Source organism: Vombatus ursinus, unplaced genomic scaffold (assembly GCF_900497805.2).
Source record: "Vombatus ursinus unplaced genomic scaffold, bare-nosed wombat genome assembly UNPS02014942.1, whole genome shotgun sequence".
NCBI lineage: Eukaryota > Metazoa > Chordata > Mammalia > Diprotodontia > Vombatidae > Vombatus > Vombatus ursinus.
Window position 1 is genome coordinate 12,368,165 of NW_020954720.1, and position 25,220 is coordinate 12,393,384.

The window sequence follows — 25,220 nt, forward strand, 5'->3', positions numbered from 1 at the left end:
AAGAAAGAAAGAAAGAAAGAAAGAAAGAAAGAAAGAAAGAAAGAAAGAAAGGAAGGAAGGAAGGAAGAAAGAAAAAAGGAAGAAAGAAAGAAAGAAAGAAAAGGAAAGAAGGAAGGAAGGAAGGAAGGAAGGAAGGAAGGAAGGAAGGAAAAAAAGAAAAAATAATAATAACCTAGCATTATTTAGTGCCCACTATGTTCTAGCAACTGTGCTAAGTACAATATTTTACAAATATTATCTCATTTGATCCTAACAACCACCCTGTGAGGTAAGTGCCCCATTTTCCACTTTTATCCCCATTTTTCAGTTGAGAAAACTGAAGCAAACACGGGTTAATTGTCTGAAACCAGATTTAAACTCAGGCCTTGCCGAGTCTAGGCCTGATGTTCTAACAACTGGTCCACCTAAACAAACAGTGAATCTCAGGTTGAAAAAACAGGATGTAGACATTGGCTAATTCTCCAACAAAATTGTTATATACAGTTCTTTTTAATTCTTTCCTTTTTTTTCTTTCTTTTCCTTCAATTTTTTTCTCTTTTTCTCTTTTCCTTTCCTTCACTCTGCTTTCTTTTCCTTTTCTTTCTCTCTCTCTCCCCCTCTTTCCCCCTCAAATTTTAGATATAAAGTATATAAATTTCAATTACATTATGGGTACTATACCTGGAATAATGAGATCACATATTGACCTATATTATAAGAAACTGCTGCAGCAACAACAATAACAAAATCTTCATCTTCTAGAGCATAAACTCGAGAGAAATGAGGAGATGGTTGGAAGAGAAATTTTCTTCTTTCTTTTAAGCTAAACTTCACTATATGGAACCATATAGAGAGAATGTGTTCAACCCCCCATGTATCAAGCAGTAGTGCATAAGAGTGCATACAATTATTTGTTGCTTTGGAAAATGGAAATGAAATTGATTTTTTCTGGTATTACAATGAGTGAATGAATGTCCTTCATTCCTGCACAAGGTGGAATCTATGTGCATTTACAACTCTCTCAGTAAACTCAAGAATGAGCACTGACCAGTTGTTGTACTCTTTCTTTTCAATTCCCTAACTCATTGTAACTGGATTATAAATGAAGACTTAACAATTGCAAACCCCTTTGCAACCTGATATTATTTTACATTTACAAAGAAATGAATCTGTCAATCAGTGGACCTAGGATCCATGGAAAGTAGCATAATTGACCACACCTCCTACCTAAGATCAAGCAACACCCCAGGGTAATAAGCATTTCGTGCAGAAGGCAAATTACTTCCCTTAACTGGGGAATTATAAAAGCATTTATCATCATATCCAGATACTGCTCTTACCTGTTATTGTAATGCATCCATTTGCTGTCAGAAGCCTTTGTACTGATTCTCCAAACTTAGAAGAGGAAATAACTTAGTGGTCTCAGCATTTGAGTTAAAAGAAAAGAATGCCTAAAACTAAAAACCATTTGTTTCCTAAGGACAATAGATGCACAGAGATAGAGATAGCAATAGAGAGGTATTTTATTTCCCCTAAAAGAGAATTCTTCATATGAATTCTACTTTTTCTCCCTCAATATTCTTTCCAGCAACTGCACAGTTGTAAAAAATGGAGGCTTTGAACACCTAGGATTTGAATTCAAGTCCAAGCTCCATTATTTACTATCTGTGTAACTGTGGGCAAATAATTTAACCTCTCTGAAACCCATTTCCTTATCTGGAACGGAGGGGTTGGACCAGATGATCTCTAAGGCTGCTTGGAGTTCTAAATCTATGACCCTATGAATATTACTACAAGGAAGACTTAAGAAATATAAACCTTTCTAATTCTTGAGCAAAAAACAATACATTCTCTTAGGAAATTACTTAGTAGACTGGCAAACTATAACATTTGATTTGTCCACGATCTTTTGCATGTATATTGATTTTTCCCTGGGGCTTTTCTTTTTTTTTTTTTCTTTTTTAACAGACTACCCAAATACTTTTAATTCAGAGGAAGAATCACCAGAGAGAACTAAGTCTCACCAAGCAGAATCCCTGGACCAGAAATCTTTGAAAACAGTACCAGGGTACTTGCAAATTTATATCTAAATGTCAACATTTATCTTAAAAATGTCCTTAAGATGCACCATATTAGAAGGAAAGAAAACAAGAATACCTACAACAAATTAAAATGAATGAACTATACTATTCAGTAGTGTCAAGTTCTGAAATAAATCAAATCCATGAGTTGAGGAATAAAGTGTCTTTAATTGAGATAACAACGCAGCAAACCTGCTACCCTGGGGCATGTCTAGTGGATTTCCCAACTAAAGAGAGCCATGAAAAAGTTTTCATAGTTTTAGGAGGAGTCCCGAAGAGATAGGTGAGGTAGCAAGGCATAGTCATGAGACCCCAGTGGTTCTTGGCAATCTGAGCAAGGAAAACCACTTCATTATGACTGTTTTGCCCTTTCTTCCATGGATCCCAAAAGAAAGGAGAAAGGACATCAAAGGCCTAGAATCAGCTTGAGTCATGTTCCCCCACAAGGCAAGATCTCAGGATGGGGGAACCTAGGGTGTGATTCAGTTCAACCTAATCAAGAGTAAATATCTTAAGAGTAAGAACGTAAGGACATTACTGAAATTCTGACATTTCAAGAAACATGTAAGGGAGTGATAGCCCATAGCACATAATTTCTGTCATTATATCAACAATTTTCTATCAGTAGTAAAATAATAACAATGGAGGGGAAGTCCTATACCATAATGTTAAATTAAATAAAAGCTTCCATTTTCTTAACAAGGGAAACAAGTAAACTTTTTTTCCCTAGATGTGATTTTTAATATCTTTATTAAGCTTTTTTTTTCTTATTTTGGTGTAGTCTGCCCTTATTTCTAAGCTGCAAAAGGGCATGGTCTGTGTCATTCTCTTTAATCCTGAAGGGTATCTAGCAAGCAGCTTTGGATTCTTCTTGTAGAGTTCCTGTAACAGCACCATGCACATGGAAACTCTTAATAAATACTATTATTAGTAATGATGAAAGCTTTGTAGAAATTAATCAGTGAAGAAAATATATAGCCCAAAGCAAGTAAACAGACATGGCATTCCCCTTCTGTTCATTATTAGAGTAGAGGCTGTTTCCCCCACTGTATGCTGCCACGTCTGTTAGAGGAAACAGGACGGCCAATGAAAAACAGTAGGGAAAATAATTCAAATGCATTTGACTAGATGAAGATCATTTTATCATGTACTGTGTGATCAAAAACTCTCCTTGCTTTTATGTGTGATTTATTGCATGTCAATATCCTAAACAGTTATAGTGCATTTATGTTCCATTGTAGGAAAGGAAAATCATGAAAGGACCTATAGTCTCCAAGAAATAAAGGGGGTGGGGGTGGGAAACAGGACAGATATTATTATGAGATCTTACTTCATTTAGAAGCTGTTTTTATCAAATACCAGGGTTTCAATTAGATCAGCTACTTCATTATCTGTAGCAGCACATAAACATTTCCAAGAACAATGACTGGATGAGAAGAAATGATAAGATTAGGTCGCATCCCACCCTGCACTACAGGAGGGTTTACCATTTGATTAAGCAACTGTAATGATCCCTGTTATTTGGGTCCTTTCATTTCTAATAGCTTTCCACACTGTTTCATTTCAGGTAAATATAATAGAATGCAGTAGAAAAGAGGATTATGTGTCTAATCATTTGACTTATAATGATGAAAAAATAATTGACAGAAATCAACAAATTCTAAAGTAGGGTAGAACTGACAAATCTGTGGTTGATTATGTGCAACAAATTACTGCTAAAGACACAGAACAAATAATCCATTAAATATCAATAACTTTGTCCTGTGTCCTTAATGACAGTGAAGTTATGGGGAGGTAAGCTTTTGTATTCTTCATTGCAAGCTTCTCCCCAAGGAGGGTGTGGACATGCCCAAGGGCATTTTAAAACCCATTCATACTTTATGGATGACTGAGTCTCATTAATTGGGGATGATTAGGGGTGATTCATTTGTTTTAGGTGCTTGTGGATTGGAAAGTACTTTGTCTCTACTCCGAGTCTATAAAAGCAATCCCTTTTTCCTCTTTGTTGGAAAGGTCTACAATAGCTGAAACCAAAGCTTTTAGTCCTAGTGGAATAATTATACATCAGCAGAGCCCTTGCCTCTTGTGGTGAGACTTAATTGACCCTGATTTTTTGGTCATAGCCATGGGGAGGCAATGTCTCATTTGTTGTTGTTGTTTTTGTTGATATTCAGTCCTTTCAGCCACGTCCAGCACTTCCTGACCCCATTTGGAGTTTTCTTGATAAAGATGCTGAAGTGGCTTGCCATTTCCTTCTCTGGCTCATTTTACAGAGGAGGAGCTGAGGTAAACAGGATCAAGTGATTAGCCCAGGGTCACACAGCTAGTAAGTGACTGCACTCAAATTTGAACTCAGGCCTTCCTGACTCCACTAGCTCCCCCAAGTTATTAGTGTTCTCTACTAGATTGTTTTAATTGCCTCCTAATTGGTCAATCTACCTCAAATAAATCCCTACTCTACTCCCTCTGCTACACTTCTGCCAAAGTGATTTTCCTTAAGTAATGATAGCCATGACCAAGCCACTCTTTCACTCAATAAACTTCAGTGGCTCCCAGAAGTCTCTAAGATATAATACTAACTTCTCTGTTCAGCTTTTAAAGCCCTACACAATTTTGCCCAAATCTATTTTTTCAGACTTATTGTTGCCTCTTTTGTACTCTGGGGCCCAATTAATTGGGCCTCTCTAGGGTTCAAAATGGCACTCCATCTTCTATCTCTAAGACTTGTCTTTTTTTTTTTTTAATTTTTATTAATGTATTTATAACATCACCAGTATCCCTTCCCCTCGTACTGTCAGGTCATCCCATGAAACAAATAATATTTTTAAAGACAAAAGAAAATTAAGAGAAAAAGTCTGAAAATATGTCCAATTTAAACACTTGCAGATCTTCTCTCTCTCGGTATATATTGTATATATATATATATAATATGTATATGTATATATTGTATGTATGTGTTGTACATATGCTTATGTACAATGTCTATATTGTGTGTATATATGTCTATATTGAGAGAGAGAGAGAGAGAGAGAGACAGATACACACATACTATATGTGTGTGTCTGTGTATATTTCCCTAAAGGAGAACTCCCCAGATGAATTATCTTCCTTTTTTTTTTTTGACCTTCTTTCTGATAACGGCACAGTTGTGATATGGTAGAAAGAATGGAGGCTTTGAAGCCCAGGATTCTGAGATCAAACATTGATGGTCCTTCTACTTCTGCAAAGGCTTGGAGTTGGGGCATTTTTTTTTTCATATCATATCACTTTATCTGTATCTTACTTATTTTTATAATTTTTCATTTTTATGTGTGTGTCTGTACTATTTGTTTACATTGTTGTAATCATCGACTATATTGTTTCTTAGCTGTATTTATTCCACTCTGCATCAAGTCCTGTAAATCTTCCCATGCTTCTCTGTATTCATCACATTCATCATTTCTTACAGCACATTGATACTCCATTATATTTATGCACCACAATTTGTTTAGGTTTTCACCAAATAATGTGTATCTACTTCGTTTCTAATTCTTTACCATCACAAAAAAGTGCTGCTATAAATATTTGGGTGTATATGAGGACTTTCTCCTTTTCAATGCCCTCCTTGATATATAAATCTAATTGTAGAATTTCTAGGTCAAAAAGTTTTAGAATTGTTTATATTTTATAAATTTTTATGTATTTTTATTCATAAAAACTTTATAAAAGTTTATAATTACAAATTGTTTTCCAAAATGGATTAACAGCTCTACCAACAATGTATTAATATGCTTATCTTTCCACAACCCCTACAAAAGCGAATCTCAGGGTTGTTTGAATTTCTTTTATTATTAGTGATTAAGAACATTCTTTCATATAGTAGTTATAAATTACAATCATTCTTTTGAAAACTTTTTTTCCCTTGTCCTTCTACCCCTTACTCCTCAAGACTTTTCATTACTCTCCTTTATTACTGTAATGTACTCCCTCTTCACTTCTCCATCATAGAATCTTCTTACTTTAAGAAGTTCAAGAATAACCTTTTATATAAAGCCTTGCCTAAATGTTCCCTCTTGCTAGTGTCCTTCCCTTATAAACTATCTTATAGTTAACTACTTTGTGTTTTTAATTTTCTTTATATCATACATCTATTCGCATGTGTTCAGGTTGTATGCTGGGATTAATTCATTCATTGTATTCGTATCTTCAGTACCTAGCAGTGCTTGACACTTAGTAGGTGCTTAACAAATACTGATTGAATTATCTAATTACCTGTATTGATTGATTGCCTAAAGTGTGTCTAGCAAGTATGCTATGGGCTTACCCCAAGGACAGACAGCTCCCCCTCTCAAGGCACTAAGGGTATCTCTGGGGGCTGGGGGGTGGGATTGGGATATGTCTTCTCATGTGCTGTCAGCTCAGACCCCCATTCCATGTATATTTCTAGACTCCCACTGTTAGCTACCAGTGACCAACAAAAGCAATTAACCTAATCTCTTACAAAGGAATATTTACTACAAAAAGACAGCAAGAACAAAATTACAAACATTACCTGCCCACCTCCCAACACACTTCAAGAATTACATTTTCCACTACATCACCTTGGTCTGTATGGAGAGTGGGCTCTGACAACACAGTTTCTACACATCATGTCTGTAACAAAGTTTACATGCATATGTAACATGAATCCTAGAAAAGTAATTATCTCAACTTCTTCTGGTCTGAGACCTAAAAGGTCACTCTTTTTTCATCAGGGCTTTTATACAGTATTGCCTGAAAAATCTGGCATGGGCTCATCTCTCATACTCCCAATCTTCAGGTGTCTCACCCTCCTGACTTTTCAAAACAAATGATGTCATATCCTTTAAATTCCTTTGCCTTAAACAAATGAATACACCTGGAAGCAAAAAACCCAGGTCTATATTTGTGAGCCATATATTGGGAAGATTCAAAGTCTCTCTGCTTATAGCATTGTCTCTCATTAGAAGTGATCAGGAAGAGGAAAAGCCAGAAGCTAAGAAACTAAGAAAAGAGACTCTACTCAGATAAAATATTTTAAATGAATCCTTATCCATTCCAAAAAACTCTTCCTCACCATATGATTAGCAAACCAAAACAAGTTACAGAATGTCTACATACGATAAAAGTCTCTTCGAGGAATTTTCATTACATGTCAATATGACTCAGCAGGAAGCAGGCTCCTAAGGTTCTTCCACATAAGAAACTGCATCAGTAATGTATTGTGCATGCTGACAGGACAAGGCTTTCCAACAAACGTGAATATCAGAGTTTCACATAATCTCACCAGCATGGTCCCTGGAGAGGGGAAATGTGGAATAGTGGATGGGGTGCTGCACTTGGAGTTGGGAAGACTTGGTTTCAAATCCCACCTTAGACACTTACGAATTATATAATCCTAGGTAAGTCATTTAATTTCTCTGTGCCTCAGTTTAGTCATCTGTAAAGTGAGAGAGTTAGAGTTGATCACCACTAGTGTTGTTTCCAGCTCTAAATCTAAGAGCATCTCAACATGTTGCTAAGTGGTTGTTTGGGGAGATAGCTTCTTGGATACAGAGGGGGAATACACTAAAAAATACCTTCAAGTCCATGCAGAGGGAAGGGATTCATCTTCCAGAGAGATAAAGCAGAGTTTTTAGGCATTACAGGAATCTTGGGGCAAAGACTACTCTAGTATGTTGCTGAATAAGAATATTCAGCAAGGGACTTAAAAAGACCAAGGTTTACTACTACGTCGGGGCCATTTCCAACTGTCCTAATCTATATCTTGCCACTGGACCCAGATGGCTCCAGAAGAGAGAGTGAGACTAGAGACTTTGCACAGCCCTTCCTCACTTAAATCCAATTCATCTGCAAGTCATGACATCACCTTCCTGATGTTATTGGTCTCTTTGAGAAAGAAGGACAAAACAACAACAATAACAACAACAATGACAAGACATGTTGTATAGAAGCACAGACCTTGGACTAACTTTCCATATTAATGTGAGTTATGCTGATGCAATGAATGTTGGTTGCTAAATCCCAAATTTATTTTCCTTATGAGGGAATTCTAGTCCTTCACAGTAGCAGCATAAGACTGCAGGCTTCTATGAATCCTTAGTGTTATGGTAGATTACCTTTCCAAATATTCTATGTATACAAGAAATTAGGGTTGCCCAGGATTTCCATGAAGGGCTTTATGGGTCCCTGGGGTGAATGAAGTTGAAACACCAGAATATAAAGTGTTTTTATCTATCCTCTATCTATCTGTCTATTTATCTATCTATCCATCTATCTATCTATTTATCTATCTATCTATCTATCTATCTATCTAATTATCTAATCTTTAGAAACTCTTCTGAGGGGAAGCCCAAGATTTTCACTTTGAATCTTGTTAATCAAAAATAATATCACAAGTCCATGAGACATTGCATTGCAACTAAATTTATTATAAGAGAAATGAACATGCATGTGGAACCCAAAGCCAGAGCAAAGACTTGACAATCCATACAGAAGTTTATGTATTTATAACAGTACTATAAAGGAAGGAGGAGGTACCAGAAATCTCCTCCTAAAGGGAAGTGGCATAGGAAGGGGGAAAGGTACAATAAAGGTGGGAAAAGGACAAAACCCTTCCTGAAGGAAAAGAGCAAGATGATAGCAAAAGCAATATTCTTTTACCTTGGAAACTGCTAGAGTGTGAAGATAGTATGGTTTGCTTCTCTACAAAGGTCCCAGCTGCACAAGCAATTTCTCAAGTCTGGTGCAGACAAATACCTATCTTGACTCCCAAGGTCACACAGGGAGTCCAGATTGGGGTGCACACAAAAAATTATGTGAACTCAGGGGAGTCTTCACCTTTGACACATTCAGGACCTCCTGCAAATTCTGAGTACAGTGATTCTGGAAAATATGGCCACTCAAAAGACAAGTTTAGAGGACCCTTTAACATTCCTTTAACAATCTGCATATGGAATGTGGGGATAAAGTTGAGACTGAACAGAGTGGGAAAAAAATGGAATCACTTTACCGGATAATATGAGCTCTTTCTGTATTCTGCATTTATCTGAATGAAAAGAAAAAGTTATTCTATTCCTGATAGGCATTGTTACCTTGAGTGTGCATATGGAAGCTTGGACTTTTTACCCAACTCAATAGTGCTCTATTTCCTGAAGAATATTCAGAGTGGAAGAAAAGGGAGTCAAAGAAATCTAATTTAGGGGCCACCTCCAAGACCGAATGCATTGGTTCCATGTAAACCCAAACCTTGGAATCCTGGATATCTTTTAGTCTCTTTTCCTGGCTCATCATCCATATCACTATATTAACAGATTAGGAAAAAGAACATGAATTTTACAAGTAAAACATTTAATCAGGATTAGAATAATTAATGAATAGATTAGAAAACAATACAGTGCTGCCATTCCTCCATGAGATTTACCTACCTCATATTTATTTTGCATTTATTCTGTACTTATGTGTTTATATGCTATCTTCTTAAATAGAATATAAATTCATTGAGAATGAGGATTTTTGTTTATTCATTTGTTTTGTTTTAGTTTTGTATTTCTATTACCAGCACCTATCTAGGAGGTATCTGGGATTAATAATTACTTATGGAATGATTAATTAAGTTTAAATTCAATTTGGTTGACCAATAATTATTAACCATCTGCTGTGTGCTCATATAGGTTTCTCTATTGGTTATTTTTCAAATGTTTATTTTATTACTACAATTTGACTTTTGAATTTACTAAAATGATAGAATTAATATTTTTCAATATATCTGTTCCCAATTAAATACTCTTTTGTTAAAAATATGAGGGATTTTGGGCAAAACATTATATAATTTGATCCAGTTTCAACCATCTTGGGATATAAAACGGAAATCCAAAGATTTACTAAAATAAACATTTACAAAGAGTGTCTCACTTCCCCAATGTCTTTCTGCCACACTTTTCCTTTCAGAGCATGTATAAATATCTGTGAATGAATAATTTCCCTTTACTCCCCATAGTAATGACTTCATCCTGTAAAGGGCTACTGCATTTTCCTTTATGAGATCAGACTCTTATTGTTTTCATAGTCTAATGCATAGTTACTTCAATCCTTGGAAGAACCTAGAATCTCAGGAATGTGGGCACTCTTTCCCTCAAAACAGATTGTAAACTGTGTTTCTGTCCTTCTCATCCTATGCAATTCTAGTATACAGAATCTATACAACTTGGCTCACTACATACCTCCTTTTCTGATCATAAGAATGTAATCTTCCCCCCTCCCCCCACCCATCTTAGGGTCATACAGCCAGAGATTGTGATTGGAAAGGACTTTAGATATCATCTAATAAGATTCTATTTTATGATTGACGAAAACGAGACCAAGATTTGTCTAAGGGCAGATAGGTGTTAAGATTCTGGGCCAAGATATGAAGCCAGGTCTTATGCTTCCAAATCTAGTCATTTTCCCACAGCAATCTACTGTTCAAATTCTTGGAATTTTTATCTTCTTTCTTTCAAGGTGGTTCAAGAGAGGCACCAGACTGTCTTTGTAAAGTCTTCCTTGAGCCTCCCAGTTGTTAATACTCTCTTTGCCTCATATTCTTTCCTATTGTCTAGTTGCTTTACACATATTACCTTGCTAGTAAAACAAAAGCTTTTTGAGGGCATGGACTCTTTTCTTTTGTGTCCTCACATTCTCAAAACAAAGATTAATATGGTTGTCTCATTCTGGCAATATCCAAGTTCTCAGAAGCTATGCCAGTGGAATGCAAGCTCTCAAAGATTCTACCATGTTGGAAGGTCTTTGAGCTTGGTTCTAGCAATAGACGATGTCATTACATATATGTTTTCACAGAATAAGCCTAGCTGAATGTTCCCCAAAAGCTTATCACTTGTCATGACCCTACAATTATAAATGCTAAACTAAGCAGAGTTGTGCTTGCCAAAAGCATTGGCCTCCAACACGAATAATATGTAATTCAAAGTCCAAATTGAAAAGAGGGTTATTTGTAGATGGTGAGGTGCTCCAGATGGTCCTGTTTGGTAATTCCATTGTGCTGATTGCAACAATCCCTAGAGTAGCACAGTACCTTCTAAATGAGATCATGATAACTCACAACCTAACTATCCATACAGGAAAACCCAAGTGCATGAAGAAAGCCCATTATCTAGACCATGATATATAGTTCAATAGACAATCTATACAGCTGGTCCATCAGCACATGTAGCTTGAAAAATCACTGCACATAGAAAATGAACTAGGGCAAAAGGTGAGTTGGATTGCTTTGAGAAAGACAAATAGGACTTTTAATGACATTTCACTTTTCCCTGAAACAAAGATCCATAAGATAGAATCAATATTTTTTTCTTTTAATGCTCTATAACTTCAGCTCATGGAATGTAATAGTCTCTGATGATGTAAACTTTCAGGACACAAAAAATTCATTGGAGAGTTACATTTTGGCATGAGAGGGATACAGCAACACATATAGATATACCTATCTATATGTATGAATGTGTACATACACTAATACACACACATACATACATATGAATCACTGAGGAGCTAGACAGAAGAAATAAGACATGCAGTGTTTTGCATAACTGCACATATATAACCTATATTGAGTTGCTTGCCTTTTCAATGAGGGTGGGTGGGGAGGGAGGAAGCAAGAAAATTTGGAACCCAAAGTTTTAAAAAAACATGTTAAAAAATGTTTTCACATAAAACTGGGAAATAAGAAATGCAGGAAATGGGGTACAAAAATCTATCCTGCCCTATAGGAAAATAGAAGGGGAAGGGGTTAAGAGAAGGGGGGGAGAGATAGAAGGGAAGGCAGACTAGGGGAAGGGGTATTCAGAATGCATGCCATCTTGGGGTGGGGGGGAGGGATGAGATGGGGAGAAAATTTGGAACTCAAAATCTTGTGGAAGTAAATGTTGAAAACTAAAAATAAATAAATTTATTAAAAAAAAGAAATGACATGCCACAAAAGATGTCATCAGAGAGATATATAACTGGAAAAGAATATGAGCAAAAGCAAAAGATGTCCAAAGGATGGTCTGTGTGCCTCACTATGACTAGATAAAAACTCTCAGCACACTGGTTTATCTGTGGAAAAGTTAAAGGACTATGTGAGTCAAAGTTACAAAGCATAAGATAATAATAAGTTGCAATCTAAATGAGTCATATCACAGATCAACTAAGTATTAAATTAAGGCTTTCCTTAACCTAGCACAATGCCACCATGTTCTTAGTAGGTGTTTCATACTATATGTTGAATTAAAACAAATTGAATCATTAATTTCCTTGTTGTTTTTACACTAGTTCTTGTGGTAAGATATATTCAATGTGCCCTTTGACTCATCAACAATTCTGATTCAAGCTTAGAATATTTCTCCACACACCAACAATACCAATAGTTTAAGTGGGAAAGAGCCTGAAAATCCTTTTAGCCTCTTTTCGCTCTTGGAAGTGAAGGAAAGCAGTTTGTTTATGTGAAATTATAAGATTTAATGCAAACTTTTAGTCCCTCCTGATCACACTTACCCATGTATTTGGTTTAGTAGATAATGACAAAATACATAAAGTTGTGTGTATGTGTATATATCTATAAATCTTTATATGTCTATCTGTCTATCTATCTGTCTATTCCATATCCGATTGAAAGAACACCTAGGTTCTAGTTCCAAGTCTCCTGTCCCTATCCTAGGCATAATGAAAATATATGGGTGAATGGTCTTACTATTCTATTCTTTATATAATCATGGTTATTTCCTGAAAATAGCAGTAGTCTTGGTGAAGATGTTATTCAGTCTCAAATAGAATAGTAGGAAAGCTGTTTCACTGCCACTTTACAATTGCTATTGATGTTATCGGACTACAACTTTCTAGAATTCGCATCCTTTCTTTTATCACTGAGATCTATTTGGCTCTTCATACATTTTGCTTTGATCTCCATGGTTCTTAGGTCTTCAATTGCTCATGATCCCTAACACCAGCAAGCCATAACCAAGCATTTATTAAACATTTATTGTGTGCTAGATGCTATGCTAAGCACTCATGATATTTAAACAAACAAACAAACAAACAAACAAACAAACAAACAAACAAACACGAAAGATAGTCTCTGCTATTAAGGAACTATTAAGGAATCTAAGGGGAGAAACAATAGGAAAATAACTATTTGCAAAGAAGATATATACAGAATTAATTACAGATGATAAATAGAGGGAAGTACTAGCATTAAGATGGATTAAAAAAAAAGGCTTCTTATAAAAGGTGGGATTTCAGTGGGGACTTGAAGGAAGCCAGGCAAGCCAAGAGCTAGAGATGAGGAAAGAAAGCATTCAGAGCAAGGAGGGCACCTAGCAAAAATGACTGGAGGCTGGATAGGACCATCTTGTACAAGGAACAGGAAAGAGGTCTTTGTCACTGGATCACAGAGTGATTCTACAGATAATGGAGGTGATAGGGTGCAACCTGAATTTATTGAATGATGTGGGGGATTACACAGTTATGCCTGAGTTTTGGAAAGATTAATTTGACAGCTGAGTGGCAGATGGATTGAAATGAGGAAAGACATGAGACAAAGAGATTAGTCAAAACCACAGACTCTGTAGTATCTACTTTAGTCTGACTTTGTTCTGATCCCATTATACTATCGTAGAAAGAATGTGGGACTTGAAATCAGGATACCTGGATTTGACTTTCTATTCTGACACATTAGCTATATGATCATGGGCCAATCATTTAACCTTTCTGAAGCTCAGTTTCCTCATCTGTGAAATGGGATAATAATATTTGCATTTCCCATCACACAAGTGCATTTAAAGAAAAAGTACTTTGTAAAAAGAAAAACAAAACAAACAAACAAACCCCCAAAAAAACAAACAAACATAAAGTTACATCTAAAAGTAAGCTGTCACAAGCAGCTGCTGTTGCTACTGGTCTTAACTCTCCTCCTGGCATTCCTGACTCTATTGACACATCTACCTATCCTGATATTAAAGAATTAATTTTCACATATCTAATTGGAAATATATTTAGGATTCTAGAATCATAGATTTAGGGCTAGAAGCAACTTCAGAGGTAAGAAAACTGAGGGCCAGATAGGCTAAATGAATTTCCAAGGTTCATACAACTGGTAAGTTGTCTGAGACAGGTTTTGAACCCAGGTGTTTTGTGAATCCATGGCACCTATATTGAATCTCCATCACTTGTCCAAAATAATGATAAAAATAATGATGATGATGATGATGAAATATTGTATCCAGTAAGAAAGACAAACTCTATAATGAATTTTAAAATTTCTTTTCTGAAAAAACTATAATGAACAACACTCTCCATTGTTAATCATTACCTGCCTTGCCCTAGAAATAAATTTATATGATTTATTTTTGAATCTCAAAATTTATAATGGCATCACTCAATTTTAATAAAGCAGCACTCAGTCCATTATTTCTTCCTCCTCAAGATCTTTTTTCTGCAATTCTTGTTAGTAGGGTGTTTGAACAAAAATTTCTATTTGTATCAAAATAGTCAATTATCTCACCTTTCTCTTCCTACATTTTTAAAAAATTAGAAATAATGCAAATTCCCATTAAACTCAGAGAAAATGAAGTTTAAAAAGAGCATTATATCTCCATTATCCTTTATGCCTTCTGTGTGATTTTCTCCAAGTTCACCTTGATTTCTTTTAGGACCTTTCTACATGAGGATGTACTTATTTTCATAGCTGAGCTAACCACATAATGTATTTATTTGAAAGATTGACCTCCAGTACATCATTATTTTAGTTCTTTATTAAGCATACTAGTTGGGCATTTTTTCCAATATTAAAATATGCAGAATCATTTTAGCATGCTTCTCTTTATTTGTGGCTGTACATTATGATATGAGTATGGATTTTGAATTTGTCTCCACCACTCTGCCTTGGGAGTGAAGTAATATACTTCACTTGTTAGAAAGAGAAAGTGCCTGAGATTTTGACTGACTAATGTAATTACTCTTGAGAGGAAGGTAAAGAAAAATCTAGTTTATTTTGATATTTGCCAGCATACCTAAAATGCCAACATGGAAGGAGCTCAGAAGAAAAATGCTAGAATCTTTCAGATGTTAAGGGGGAGCAGGATAACAAAAAGTGCAGAAAAGACAGCAAAATCAATAGATGTGCTGATCTATTCAGCTTTATGGCTGAACTTCAGGGTTTTGAGCTGAATTTCAGCTATTTCACATGTCCCTAGTTATAATGAAGGGATGATATAGACTTCAGTAAGTTATGGGGTTTATCTCATACATGTGAGTGCCTCATAACTTATTAGCGCCAGAAGCTGTAATGAGTTATGTTACAATTCTCCTATAGAGCCTCCAAAACTTGTAACTCACCAAAGCCATGGGCAATTTCATTTATTTAATGCCTTTTTAGTATTGGAACTTCTAATCCAGAATTTGTTAATTTTTTTTCATAGTTACTGTGTAGTGTCCCCTGTGGTATGTTAAAACCAAGAGGTCATGAGTCTCTATATATTTTGCTGAAGTGAACATTCTCTGCCATAACATCTAAAGAATAATATTTTGGGGTGGCACACTAATACATCATGTCAAGCTGACATTTATATTATGAAGTTTACTGTTTTCTGGTGATATTGTTTATAATAGAAGCCTTCGACTTGTTTGCAATCACGGGTTTTTAGAATATAGTGTTCTGTTAGGCATCTCTGCTGGTGGTTTGCAATGAATATGTGACTGGTCTACACATTTTCAAAGATGTTTCGCCCTTTCATTTTGGTAGGAGTATAGAGAAGCTGATAAAAAGCTCTATTTATCAAATGCTGTTTCTGTGGGAGTATCTTCAAATTTTCCTGGATTCTCTTTTTAGGTGGCCAGATGTGTGTGTATCTGTTTCATCTTTCTTAGCAATAGCCCTAAAGAAAATTGCATTTGTTATAACTGATTGAGAAAAAAAAAACACAAAAAACAACAACACAGTTGCAATAAAATTGGTTCTTTCGATTGAATAATAAAAGAAGATTGTATGTAGTTAGATATGCTTCTTAATATATCACTGGCTTGGGAAGCTTCTTAATAAGGCTGTAGTTATCTAGCACCTGAAAATAACTATTAATATGAATTGAGACTTGAGAGGAATCTCTAGCCCTTGAAACAGTATTTAGATTTCATCACATACATTTATAAAGTTTATTAATTGAAATATTCTGCCATGATCAACTGTTAGCTTGAAGCTAAAGGATTCCCTGGAAAGAAATCAGCATTAAAATAGGATCATAATGTGAGTACACCTTTAAAATTTGAATATGTGTATTTCATTACAACCACTCTTTCTGAATCATATTTTTCTCAATTCTTATGCTTCATGGTTGTCTGTCTAACAGGTTCACATTCTATTTGAACTGCACATAAATTATATTTTCAATTTTCTCTTTGTACACCCACATTTTTCTTCCTATTTCATCAATTGGAGAGTGATCAAAAAATTCAAACTAATTTTAATGTTAAGAAAAGTACAGTTAGGAAGTCAGTATGCTATAGGGGTGGTATATTTATAAAGTAAAAATGCATGATTTTTTTTTAAATTATCTGATGTTTTGAACAATTGGTGCTACTTTCACTAGTGTAGCTTGCTGAAAGGTGCCCCATTTATATTTTCTAACACTTCCATTCTTTTATGAATTCTAAAAGCATTACTTTGCAAAAATGAGCTAACTAAAATAAACAGCAGAAATATCTGGAAACAAAAAAAAATTCTCCTAAAAGCTTAGTTGATATTGTCAAAGAGATGATAAGCATAACTTGATGCACTTAGAAAAAGTCATATAGGAGGACGTGTAATAAGGTGAGGTAGTGTAGGGGGGTTTTAAAATTCACTGGCCTTGCTTGGTGACAAGTGCCTGTAATCCCTGCTTTTGGAGAGGCTAAGGCTGTTGGATCTCTTGAATTTAGGAGATCTGAGCTGTAATGATCAAAGATCAAAGCAAAAGAAACAAAAACAAAAACAAAAACAAACAAACAAACAAAAAAAAACCTGACAAATTAGCAGGTAGGAAACAATAGAAGGAAAGCAGTTGAATGCACCTAACTACTCAGTTAAAGCAGATTATTTTCAGTTCTACTTTCAGATCTACCTCCCTCCCCCGCCCCATTTTAGGTCAATTATCCTACAATGAAAATGAAGTACTTTGATGCCTCTGCTTTGGTGAGGCAGCTGATAAATTTATTAAAATGTTGAGTTCCAAAACTGGAAAGCTTGTAAGATTATGTGACTTAGGAAATAGCATGGTTATGATATCATTCCTTATTGTTTGGTTTTGTGAACTGTACTATTTCCCTTGGAACCATTTAGGTCTAGAACAAGGAGACATCATCTAGTCTGTGTGTTCTAATGAAAATAAAGACTATGTGCAAGGGAATCCATTAGTCTATATAAATGAAAAATTAACCTTTTCTTAGTAGATTGAAGGGTAAGCCCTAATGCTTGAGATATCTTGCTCAGGATTTAGCTAAATTAAGTGTTAGATCATTGCTCTTAGGTGCCCCACCCCCCCAAATGCTTCTCCTTAAATGTAACACCTGGACAGAAAGGACTTACTTTCGTAGGTATTCAGAAGATTTTTGGTGAGTTGAAATTCAGTTAGGATGAGCTTGAAAGATAAAGTAGAAAAAAAAAAGAAAAGAAAATGCTATCAACCATATTTCTCATTATACTGGAAGATATTATTTCTCTTGATTTATTTGTACTTCAGTGCATGGAGGAGCATGGGGTTGGTAGGGTGCCTTTACTATAATCCCAGTTTTGTTTTCTTGTTTTTATAGGGGGCTGTCCATTATATATTAAAGTTATATGTAACTAATTACATTTGCATTAGGATGCAATAGACCAAATAAATATTTAATGGGATAACAAAAGGGTAAAATTAGAAATGAATATAAAATTTCTAAAGAGAAGTAAACAAGGATAGTTTTAAGCTAATCTTTTGGAAGAAATGTAAGAAAAAATGCAATGTTCTTTATAAGATGGTAAACTTTTAAACTTATTTTTTTCACTTCATTGTAAGACCTTTCCCTCTTTTTTTATATTAATTCTTCAATATCATGGATCTACTCAATCCCCTTATTTCCTGCTAACTCCTTTAATTCCTTCTACTCTACTCATTTCCATTTTAAAACTATGTTGACAATCTATTTTCTTATGACTCCTTGTGATTAAAACATGTTTTCCCATGTTTTGTTTAGTTTGACAATTTCACACTATCAGAAACAATAAGGATCTATCCTCTAAGAATGTGGATAATAAAATGGAAGGATTGTTCACCAGGAAAGAGGAGATATAAGTGAAATAGAAAAATTGGAGAGAGGGAAATTACTTGACATTTTGCAACTTTTTTTTAACCTGTTCAGAAGTATTTGGAGAAGTAGGAATAGAGGAAGAAGAGATTTGAGACTCTGGAAACAAGAGGGAAGACTTAGAAGAACTAGCTGCTACTTAGATATGTAGTGGTTAGTATGTAGGTTGTGAGAGAGTAAAAAGAAAACGATTATATTGTAAACAACATGGGAACATAAACTAGAAATGGCAGCTCAAAAGTCACCATGTGGGAGAATTATGTTCAAATGGATCTGCAATCTCATTGTTTTGGCTGTTCCTTCTGATGATATCTACCATGACCCATCTATGACTCCCCACCTACGAGGTTCTGGTTCACTTCTCAGAAATTCACCACTATGGGTCCACCCAGTGTTCTTAAGGCCCTTCCTCATTTTCTCCTTGCATTGGAAATGAAGCATTTGGGTATTTACCAGTAATCTATGGTTCTAACCATATAACCAGCTCATCTTCCTTTTTGATTACACATTTCACCAGTGACAGCTTTTAGTCCTGTTCTTTGACATTCTTTATTTCTTATACATCAAGACATATGCCTATGATGCACCTTTCCCTTGTTCTCTGTGTGATACTCAATTCTTAATTCTTCAGCAACTCTTGTGTTCCATTACCTACAGCCATACAAAACTATGTCAAAAATGGGCATTTTTAAAACTGGGCCTTTGTTCCTTGGAGAAGTGTGGGTGTAATTAAAGGAACTTTGCAATTTCCTGAAGGCAATATAGGAAGCTGCCTGTTTAATTCTGGGCCCAATGCATTGCTCATTTGTACTATAACGGGCAAATATTTAGAGAAGTGCAGCTTACAACATTTATGATAATGAATACATAGTAATTATGCATTCTCATTTCTTTTAACCCTTGCTGTAAGTGGGATATTTCATCCAGTTTTTAAATAGAAGGCAGCGTTATCCAATTTATGTAATGCTAAGTGAATATTTTTGTTTATATAAAAGATGGGTATGAATATAATTTGCACTATTTTCAATTATCCACAAAGTGTAAAACTAATAACTATTCTATCTATATGGTACCAATGTAAACCTGAAGCCTGACTGTATCCCTATCCCCAAATTGCCTTGTATATATTTTGAATATACTTATATGAGTATTTTTATTTTTTATTTTTTACCCTAAGGAATATAATCTCTTTGAGGACAAGGATTGTTTCTTTTTTATCTTTGTATCCCCAGAGTCTATTGTAGTGACTGCCGCTTGGTAGAGACTTAATAAATGCTTGTTGACTGACAATTTGTTTGATAGTCTGATTCCTTTATTTTAGTGATGTGTGTCCAAGAGAACTGAAGTGATTTGGCCAAGAACAAATATATAGTAAGCATTAAAGACTGCAGGGTGTTGGACTAAGTGATCTCTGAAGTTCTTGTTTTGTTTTTTGGCTGTTACAGTATCAAAATAAAAGCCTAAAAGTTGGAAGTCCCAAAATTACTCCTTCATGGGTTCTATTGAATTGTTTCGTTCATTCGAACCACATTTGCTGTGCCAAAGTATACCATTATATAAATGAGAATTCCGCACATGCATATATACATATATACACACATATACACATGTATATATGCACACACACACACATATATATATATGTATATGTATGTATATGTATCTGCTGTATATGTGTGTATGAGGATAGATAAAAAAATAGATACCTAAGTGTTCATGGAAGTGGTCCGTTGTTACATCTGAAAATAACATAGGTTGAAATGCTTTAGTGAAACATGTTTTATGTTCTAACAAGTGACAATGGAGGAGCTCACTTGTTATTCCATTAAGTATATAAAGTTCAACAGACAATAACTGTGAGAGATACCTGTTCAAGAATGAAGAATTCAAATTTCTGTTACAGTAGTTGAGCACTTAAAATGATATCTATATATAGTGAATTCTAACCCAAATTCATTCAGTTACTTGTCTATATTCATGGTTAACCACTGAGTTTCATATTATAAATGGTAATGTGGTATTTGGGGAATAGCCTAGCTTGGCCACTAAATCTCACTTTGTTGCTGGCCAAACCAATTAACAACTCTACCCTTCAATTCCCTTAGTTAAACAACTAGGGTCATGGAATAGGTTGGCTTCCTTCCAGCCCTAACATTGAATGACTGTATGTTGCTAGGGAAATTTGTGGAAGTTAACTTTTGTAGAAATGAAAGCAGTGTGTATACAGTTCACTATTTATTGTCTTTGTGTATTGTCTCAGGAATGATTTGTAATCAGAGTTAACCAGTTGTCAGATGTTCCTCAGATGTGGCTTCCAGGCCCTTTTTCTTTCATAGAATATGTACACTCTTTGTAGGCTACACTATCTAACATTTTAAGACAACTATATTGTACTCTCTATATATCCTATTCTTTACTAAAACATGAATGTTCACTATAGCATAAATTCACCAAGATGAGCTTGGCTTCAAGCTGCTTTTTTTTTTAACTCCTGCAGTATATTTTTACACTAAATTATAATTACAGGAAATGAAATAAAATACCTTTGTGTGCTGGTGTCCAAAATATGGACATCATCTTTCTTGTATATATTTCTGATACACATGTCATAAAAATGTGATGACAATTCTGTCTGTACAAGTACACTGATGCCATTTAAAAAAAAAAAAACTACTGACAATTTTCAGCAAAAGCATTTTCTTCCTCTGATGATCAAGCCATCTTATGTTTAAAAAAAAACACTAATAACAACGTCATTTTATCATTATTGAACCTTAGACATCAGGAAGTTTTTTGATCTTTAGTTTCCAAAAACTTTTAATTTCACTGACCTCATTTGGGGAGCATATATTTATTTTTGACTAAGAGAAGTATTTTCAGACTTAGGCCTCTTGACAGTCTTAAAGAGTTAGAAAGCCGGGAAACTTGAAAGTCACTGTTTGCTGAAGTTCAATTGCTCCTCTAACATACAGCAAGCTCTCTTTGTTTTTTGAAGGTCAGGTGACAATTACACTAAATAACTATAAACATTCAGTCTATTGCACTGCTCAATGCATTCTACTCTAAATTGCTTCTAAATCTTTTCCCACCCACCTTAAATCCAATATTTATTTTAACCTTGAGCTGCCTAAGACCTTTAATAGGAATCATCAAAGCATTTTAAAAATCATATCCTTTTTAAATCTTACTCATTTGAATGCAAGTAACTTAGAAGCTCAAACGGTGTTGGCGGTTCCTATTGAAGTTTATAATGCCTTAGATATTCAAATCAGCTCTTTGTCTTCCATTTGTTATGCAAATCTATAAACTTTATATACCGCATGGTTTATCTACATTAATACAGCTTTCACTAACAGGTCTTACCAGAGCAGACATATACTCTAAAGGTGCACATTTTTAGTGTCTTGGATTACCATAAAAACATAAAAATAGTGTGTATTGCTTTACTCTAATCAGACTCATTTTTATGTGGTTGTTGAAAGCCCTTTTACATTCCATTCTGTGTCTGGAGGTCTGTGTATAAAACTGATTCAGAAAAAGCAAAGTGAAGACACCTGCTGGCTTATAGCACAAATACTAAAATATCTTAGAGCCTGCTGAAAGGAGAATTGGAACAATATGTCATTACTGAAGGCTCACTTGCAAGTTCTAATGTATTATAATGAAAACAGTATGACAAATCTAATGAGACAGTGAAGATTTGGGTAATTGTTCCTACAATGTATGGTAACTTTTCCAGCCGTTATTGGCAAACATAAAACCTAATGAGATTTTATTAATTTAAATGCAGTACATCTGCAAAACATTTCCTTCGTTGCATTCTCCTCTGATAGTCTTCCTTTCCACATGGACTTGATCCTTTTAAGTTAATTGTTCTGAATGGTATACTTTCCAAACAACACACTTGCCATAAATGTGAATCAAACTTTTTTCCATTTATTTTTTTTTTGTATACATCTTTTTTTTTTCTCCCGAAGTAGAATCCTGCATCTAAGATTGCAGAGGAAAAGCAGCATCTCTAAACAATTGAATTTTATTATAAAGCAAATCATTGCATTCATTTCTTTAGTTGACCAGTTGAAACATACACAATATGATTGTCCACCTCCACTCTTCCCTTTATTCTACCAAAGAACTGAAAATCAATTTCCTGCTTTAATTAACTACCTTTTAAAAAAATGCAAGATCCCCTCTCCCAAATACCAACTAGCACTTCTGTTCCCTAAGAATATCCTATTTACCCAACCAGTTAATCAATAGTTCCTTTGGAAAGAAGTAGAAAGATGAAACTGGCCTTATAGAAGATATAATCAACTATTTATTTTCCATATATCCTCTTACCTATATTTTGTGAACATTTTTTTCTGTTTTAAAAGAAAAGTGCTTTTTATTAACTTGACTTTTTCTAGAATCATTGTTTTATACATTGCAAAGATAGAGAGGATGTTAATTCACTACAATTAACCTTTAATTGTGGTCCACTTTCAGCTTAATGCACTTTGTTCTGCGTCTTTTTCGAGTTACAATGTCATAAAAAGATGATAGGTGAAATCTTGACTTTGCAGTCTGAGATGAAAGAACATTTCTGGATGAAGGTACCTATAACACATTGCCAGCTCATGGCACAAAAAGCAATAGAGCTGTCATGAAGTTCAAAAATTATATTGTCTCTGCTGGAATAACTGGAAAGAGATCATATTCACTTCCCCCCTGAGTTTTGCAGGTCAGTTTGGATTTACTGCATAGCATTTTATTACAGTTTGAAAAACTTTTTAAAGAACTAAGTTGTCTGGTTCATTGGTATCAAATATTCTTGCATATAAATAGATACAACTAGACCAATATATTTATAATTGTTATTACGATGATACTTTATATTTCAATATCACTTACATTTTGGAAACCATAAAGAAGGAGGTATTCATTAGCCATAATTTTTATGGTTTTAATTCCACTGTAGGGATATTTATCACATTTAATATTTTGCTTGTCATGCTGAAATGTTAAAAAAATTTAAAGGTATAAGCACTTACCTAGCATAGTGCCTTACACCTCTTACAGCAGGTTATCAACAATGGTATATTTGAAAGTATGTAAATGTATAATATATGTGGGTATATATGTATGTATATATATATGTGTATGTGTCTGTGTGTATGTGTGCATGTGTATACACATATATATCTCAGGTCTTTACCTTTATCTTTCTCCATATTAAGATACAGGTGTTTGAAAGACAATAAATAGGGGGCAGCTATGTGGCACAGTGGATAGAGCACCAGCCCTAAAGTCAGAAGGACCTGAGTTCAAATCTGGTTTCAGACCAAACACTTGACACTAGCTGTGTGACCTTGGGCAAGTCACTTAACCCCAATTGCCTAAAAACAAAACAAACAAACAAAAAACAACAACAACAACAAAAGACAATAAATAGGAATATGGTTTTAGGGTAGCATTATTAAAAAAATAGAACATATATATATATACACATATATATGTATATATATACACATATATGTATATATATACACATATATATGTGTATATATATATATATACTTGTACTTTTATCATTGTACTCATCTTGCAAATACTCTATAAATATTCTTAGAGAGTCTTTTGGAATAATAAGACATTAAGACGCTTGCTCATGGTCAGACAGCTACTATATTTCAAAGGCAGTATTTGAATCCATGTTTTCCTTACTCCATCTGTTATCCACTACTTAGGGTGACTTTTATAATATGCATATTATCCCTTACCTAATTCTTCTTGTCAATAACAATTCTGTACACTAACAATTTCTACAAAAACAACCTCTAGTAATAATCATAATAGCTATCATATATATAGCCTTTACTCTGTGCCAGGCACTATGTTTAAAATATAAATATTATTTCTTTAGATCTTCACAAAAACCATAGGAGGTAGGTGTTATTATTATCTCTATTATCCCAGAGAAGCAAACAGGCAGAGGTTAAGTGACTCACCCAAGGTCATACAGCTAGTGTCTAAAGTCAGATTTGAATTCAGGTATTCCTGTCTCTAGGCCTAGCATTTTATTTACTGTGCCACCTGACTGCTGAGCACTTTGATATGCACACATAAGGTTCTTAATAAAAATTTTAGTAACATGAATTGAAGTGAATTGGACAATTCTCTCTTGTTATGTATGTTTAGTGAGGCATATATTCTAAACCAGGAACTTATTCCCTGATTTTCTTAATCACTCAACAATTCCAAAAAGTTTTGTGGGTTGAGGAAAATAATAGGAAAGAAATCATGAACTTGTCCTGAATCTTCTAGTTTCTACTTATTACATTCACCAGGTAAAATTGAAATACATGAATATATCTATGAGTATATTTCTCATACTCAAGAGTCTGGATCCTTGAAATCTCTATTTCTGTCATACATTTTCCTTGGAATCTTCCTTTGATGATGAGGGGATCTAGCTAGCCTAAAGTCAGTAAATGAGGAGTACTTGATATGAATCATAAGTTAGTAGTTTGCTATTGTTTTCCTAAAATATTTTCTGCCTTTTTATAAGCTATTCTGGTGAATCAACCAAGACTACTCATTTTTCTCTCAATCGTTCTTCTAAGTTTGAAACTGGGGTTAGTAAAGAAAACACATCTTTACACATTTGTGTTAATTTTAACAGTGGCCCCAAAACAAGTTTGAACTCAAAAATTTGTCTTTTCCTAGATGAAAATGACTTTGATTACCTCCTAGATCATACTGGATGCACCCACTCCTGTGGATATTCTAAATAACTAGACTTCTGTCTTCTCCCAGGAAAGGTTGCTTCTATGAACA